This window comes from Danio aesculapii, chromosome 1, assembly GCF_903798145.1.
Source record: "Danio aesculapii chromosome 1, fDanAes4.1, whole genome shotgun sequence".
Classification (NCBI taxonomy): domain Eukaryota; kingdom Metazoa; phylum Chordata; class Actinopteri; order Cypriniformes; family Danionidae; genus Danio; species Danio aesculapii.
The window spans coordinates 55,278,848-55,285,917 of NC_079435.1; positions in this window are offsets into that span (position 1 = coordinate 55,278,848).

The window sequence follows — 7,070 nt, forward strand, 5'->3', positions numbered from 1 at the left end:
TTCACATCAAAACGCACGCTACCGCTCAAAATGTTGGAGGATACCAGTTTGTAGGCCTACGTTGTTGAAGGAAAACTCATATGCTCACCAGGGCTGCAAGACACTGGCACGTCAAAACTTCTTTAGGGCCCCAAAATCCCATTGACATCAGGTAAGGTCGGCACTCAACAGCGAGCATTATTAGACCAAGGGAAAAAAGCGGGTAGCTACTATTAAAGGGATAATTCACCCCAAAATAAAAACTGACTCAATTGAAAAGCTGTGTACTCTTAAAGAGATAGTTCACCCCAAAATTAACACCGACTGACTTAAAAAGCGGAGTACACTTACAGGGATAGGTCACCCCAACATAAAAACTGACTGGCTTAAAAAGTGGGGTACTCTTACAAGGATAATTATGCCCCAAATAAAAACTCACTTAAAAAGCGGGGTATTCTTAAAGGTATAGTTCACCCCAAAATAGACATTGACTGACCAAAAAGCAGGGTATTCTTAAAAGAATAGTTCACCCTAAAATAAACACTGACTGACTTACCATTCATTCAAGTGGTTCCAAACCTTTACGAGCTGTGTTGGTAAAAAAAAAAAAAAAAAAAAAAAAAATATATATATATATATATATATATATATATATATATATATATATATATATATATATATATATATATATATATATATATATATATATATATATATTTATTTATTTATTTATTTACATTTGTTTAGACACCCACTAAAATGTCATTGAATACGCCAAAAGACTAATTTGATGATATATATACACACTAATACTATAAACACACATATATACACACACACACACACACACACACACACACACATACATTAATACTGTATATTATTATTTTTTCTATATATTTTATTATATCTTATTCTTTCCCTTGAATGATGAGACTATCCTCTGTGTGTGCCAATTTTCACTAGTTACTTTTTTTTTTTTTGCTGCCATAGACCTCAAGAGCGGAAGTTGAAGTCAAAATACAGTCAGAATCATTAGCTCTCCTGTAATATGTTAACTCTTTAAAAAGTACTTTCCAACACATTTGTAAAATAATATTTTTAATTACTCCTTTGTAATAAATAATTTCTTTCGTCTTTGCAATGACGATGGTACATAATATTTAGTTATTATTCAGCTCAAACTAGGCTATTTAGGTTAAAAGGACAAGTTAGGATAATTAGGTAATGTATTGGTTATGGACAAATGTTTAAAGGTCTAAAAAAATGTTTAAAGGGAGCTAATAATATTGACCTTAAAATGTATTTATTTTATTAAAACTGCTTTTATTGCAGAAAAACTTTAAGAAATTAAACTTTCTCTAGAAGAAAAACATATAATAGGAAATACCGTGAAAAAGCCCTGTTAAACATCACATGGGAAATTCTGAGCTTCAACTATATGTCCATTAAATATAATTAGCCATTTGAAATTGAAATCATATTTCATACTATGATTGTTTTGTAGTTTTGAGAGGGACCATGGCATTGAGCTGGTATAGGCTTCATGGTCTGCAGCTAAATCTGTGAAAAAAAAAAATCTCAGATATAATGTATGCGTGAACGAGTGTGTGAGTGTTTTCCAGCACTGGGGGGGTTCATGAGTTCACTTTCAGTGCTGGGTTGCGGCTGGAAGGGCATTCTCTGCATAAAATATACCAGAGTAACTGGCAGATCATTCTGCTGTGGTGACCCCTGATAAATCACGGACTTGCCGCAGGACAGTAAGTGTTTCCCAGAAAATTGCCCTTAAGACTGACAGCAACTGTGAATCTTGGCAGAATGACAGTAGTTTTGATGAACATAACAGACTTTCAAAACAATTTAGAAAGAAATCAAACGAGTAAATTTGGCTAATTTCAATAGCACGGATTTAACGTTTGACGAATCAGCTTGCATACTAGGAGAAACGAGGAGGCATAGTAAACACGAGGAAGAGTAAACACAATGACATTCAACAACGTGTTGTAGTTAAATGCTCTAAGTGCTTTTTTTATAGATCATAAAGCAGTAACAGCATGAGCAAAACACAATCACTATTACACAAAGATAACCTCTCTGTAAATATCTGAAAACACAAATCTCTGCAGTCTGGATCAGAAGTGTATGTTTGTGGGTATCGACAATCGTGCAGAGCAAAAACACCGTCCTAACCAGCCGTGATGCGAGGAGAAAAGAACTTTTTTCACACCTAGACTAAAAATACAAATCACAGCATAAACATGTTTCTAACTATCCTCCGAATATCATTTGACCCGGAAGTCAAAACAAATCTAGTTTTCACATCATGACTGGTTAGAAGAAGACGGTAGAATAATCATATGAACCTTTAAAGGAATGTCAACCTGCATCCAAACACTGAACAGATCTGGAAAACCTTCTTTGTGCGCGAAAGAATGATGCATCCTATTGGATATATACATTGTTTTATATACACAGTTCCAGTTTAAAAGATATTTCCCTTTAATATGATTAATAATTGAAAAATATATATATATCGGATCATAAAATCTTATGTTCAATCAGTGTCACTCAGACCTTTGACACACATGAGGACAAATGAAAAATCAAGTTCTTTAAAAATAAACCCCAAATACGCCGTTTGAGCTTTTTCATTGTCGATTTCTACAAATACCTTGACGATATATTGTGTACATCTTACAAAGACAGATACAAATAAGGCTCCTTCGTTTACTTCCGAGTGTTCTCTTGTAAATGGTCAGTTAAAAAAGGGAAACTATTCAGTCAAGACCATGCGTCCACTCTTTCCAAACATTTTGTTCATCATTTTAATGATGTTTCAGGCAATCTGTTTCCGCTTGCTGAGATTTTTACAATACAATACAGCGTACACTGCCTGACAAAAGTCTTGTTGCCTATCCATGTTTTAGGAACAACAAATAATAACTTGCCTTCTAGTTGATCATTTGGTATCAGAAGTGTCTTATATGAAAGGCAAAGGCCTCTAGATTACGCTTATTTTACTAAAATAAAATATGATCATGTCTTGAATTTTAATTATTTATTTAGGACAGTAAGGTCCGACTTTGCTTAGACAAAAGTCTTGTCACTTAACAGAAATAGTGTACAGTATAGATTATAAAGTCATGGTGCAGTGGAGAAAGAATGAATATTGTGTGTGACTCCCATGAGCTTGGAGGACTGCATCCATACATCTCTGCAATGACTCAAATCACTTATTAATAAAGTCATCTGGAATGGCAAAGAAAGCGTTCTTGCAGGACTCCCAGAGTTCATCAAGATTCTTTGGATTCATCTTCAATGCCTCCTCCATCTTACCCCAGACATGCTCAATAATGTTCATGTCTGGTGACTGGGCTGGCCAATCCTGAAGCACCTTGACCTTCTTTGCTTTCAGGAACTTTGATGTGGAGGCTGAAGTATGAGAAGGAGCGCTATCCTGCTGAAGAATTTGCTGTTCCCTGTGGCTTGTAATGTAATGGGCTGCACAAATATCTTGATACCTCAGGCTGTTGATGTTGCCATCCCCTCTGCAGATCTCTCGCACACCCCCATACTGAATGTAACCCCAAACCATGATTTTTCCTTCACCAAACTTGACTGATTTCTGTGAGAATCTTGGGTTCATGCGGGTTCCATTAGGTCTTCTGCAGTATTTATGATGATTGAGATGCTGATCAACAGATGATTCATCAGAAAAAAATCTACCTTCCGCCACTTTTCCAAATGATCAACTAGAAGTCGAGTTATTATTTGTTGCTCTTACAACTGGGATTGACAACAAGACTTTTGTCAGGTAGTGAATTATTCAAAAGATTGATGTTTTTGGAGATTTTTACTTTTTTATGATCACCATGGCTGCATTTGTTTGACTACAAATACAGTAAAAACTGTAAAATTGTGAAGTGTTAGTAAGTAGTTTTAAAGTTGTATTTAATCCTTTGATAGTAAATCTGAATTATCATCATTACATTAATATTTCTGTGGCACATTGTTCAGAATTCGCTGACAAATAAAATAAAACGTTCAAAAGAACAGTATTTATTTGGATTATAAAGGTTTTGGAAAATTAAATAAGCTATTCCTGTATATTTTGATTGTTTTAATGGATTTTTGGGGACAGGGGCGGATTTAATCAATCCGCTTATTAAGTTGTGACGTATCGGTAGGGCCAGACAGAATCTGCTGACATTTTTTGCTATTTCTGCGCAGAATATTGTTAATAATCTACGGATTTATGCGGAATGATTTTGGGTTCATCTTAACTAAAAACTTAATATGTTAAATAAAAATAATACATTTTTACATTTTATTGAATGTTTACAATGCAAATTCAATTAGATCTACTTATTTGGTAAACAAAACAAGTCTCTCATATAATACATCTACCATATATCAACCAAAAGACAGAAATTATGACTTTACAAACTGTATTTTAAGTAAATTATATGAACGTTTTCATATTAGCCAGTAATATTACTGAAATTAATTTAAAAATTGAATAAATATAAATTTACATTTACACAAAACTAAATAAATAGACAAAATGATAGGCTGAAAATCTGCGGATTTCTGCACACGCAGATTCTGTGTTCGGCCTACGTATCGATGACGTATGAAATACTGTTTCCTGGTCCAAGCCGCTACTCATTTAAATTGAGAAACTATTCGTTTATGGCCATTCTTTTTAGTTCTATCACACATTAAAGTGAATTTTATATAAGATTATGGTGTACACATCAGTCTCTGGACTTGTTGCATTACAAATACCAAAAATGTAACAATTCATAAAAAATGTATCACTTTCTGGCTATCGGTTATTATGCATGGATATATATATTGCTATCGTGATTTTCGAAAGTATTACATCGCTTTGTAAATGTTTATTATTACCATTTGTTGAGTCTCCCCATACAGTTTGATAGATCGCTTGGACCTGGAAGCCGCTTCACCTGACGTCACACTTAACAAGCAGATAAACAAGGTAAGTGGAATTCCGGAGCCTCGCCAAAAAATATCTAAAAGTATAAATTATACTTATAAACTATATATAAAACATCGTTTTCAATCATATTTTGTATAGTGAGAGAATTTTTTACATAATTAAATATTTAATATACACTAAAATATAATATTGTTATAATAATGTAATGTTATGTAATAATCATTGTATAAAATAAAATATCCACCACCCCAATCATGGAGCAGTCAAATTACTTTAAAACCCATTTGAAGGTCAAAATTATTAGCCCCTTTAAGCTATTTTTTGGATAGTCTACAGAACAAACCATCGTTAAACAATAACTCGCCTAATTACCCTAACCTGCCTAATTACCCTAGTTAAGCCTTTAAATGTCACTTTAAGCTGTATAGAAGTGTCTTGAAAAATATCTAGTCAAATATTATTTACTGTCATCATGGCAAAGATCAAATAAATCCGTTATTAGAGAGAAGTTATTAAAACTATTATGTTTAGGAATTTGTTGAAAAAAATCTGCTCTCCGTTAAACAGAAATTGGGGAAAAAATAAACAGGAGGACTAATAATTCTGACTTCAACTGTATTTATATATTTACTATTTTTTGTTGTAAATTCATTTTAAGAATTTTAAGAACTAATCATTTAAAATGTAGAGATTGCATTAAGATAAAACAAAGAAAAGAATATTGAGTAATATAAAAAACAGCAAAATAAATAAAAATTAATTAAAAGTAAAAAGTGTGCATTTCAGGACTTGGGCATGGGGCCCCCACTTCACTAAATCCGCCCCTGCTTGGAGAGTATTCATTTAGAAATATATATAATCATTATACTGACCCTAAAACTCTTAAACGGTAATGCCTTTGCCTTGGAAAAATAATCTGCAAAAAAAGAAAAAGGTGCTGCATGATTTGTGTATTTGCACACAAACAACAGCTCATGAGTGCATTCTATATCCTGAATATGGAAATATGAATATCAGGGTTAAACTTCTTTGTCTTCTACATGGTGTGGAGGAAAATAAAAAAATATTGACTGCTAAAGTGTGCATTAAATATCTATTTTATGTAAAAAAAAAAAAAAAGTACTTTAGAGAATGTGTGTGTATCCAGCAAGCATTTTTTGTTTTTAAAAGATGTCTAATAGACGTCTAAACATAGTCGTCTTGGCTAAAACAAGGCTAAATTTGGGCTGTCAGTGAAAATCTAATAGACGTCTAAGAATAGGCCAAAACTAGACTAGTCATCAAATAAACAGAAATGAATGACTACACAAATAAAGTCTGTCTAATCTATCTATTTGATGACTAGTTTAGTTTTGGGCTATTCTTAGATGTCTATTAGATTTTCACTGACAGCCCAAGTTTAGCCTTGTTTAAGCCAAGCTGTCTACGTTTAGATGTCTATTAGACGTCAATTAAGCGCTAAATTGTTTGCTGGGTATATCTTTTAGGGCTGCATAATATATAATTTCAGCAATGATATTGCACTGTGCACATCCGCAATAGTCACATCGCAGGACATGCAATTTGGAGTCATGATTATAGTTGACCAGGAGAAACAGTTCAGAACACATGAGAATTGTATACAGTCTCATGTTTAACCACATGGAGTGAAAGTTATTCAGTTGCACGTGTTTTCAAGGCCTGACAGAGTTTAGACTATTCAAGCACATAAAACTTGATCCTTTGTAACTTTAATTAAGAATAATGTTATGGAATAATTTTGCAGTGTTATTTTGCATTTGATAATTTAAATTCTGTACCAGAATACTATTTGACTGCCCTGAAAACCATTAAATACTATAAAATCGTACTTTTGTCTTTGCTCTATTGTATTTATCTATGCGTGTAATTTGTTACATTTTCTGCACAAGTAACTTCCCTACAAATTATCCCAATCAATCTAATTTATTAACTTCTTTGCAAATATCAGTTTTGAACGCATCTGTTAAAATTGTGTATATAGAATCGCAATATTTATCGCAGAAAAACTAAACCGCAATGTCTGATTTTTCCAATATCATGCAGCCCTAATATATATATATATATATATATATATATATATATATATATATATATATATATATAT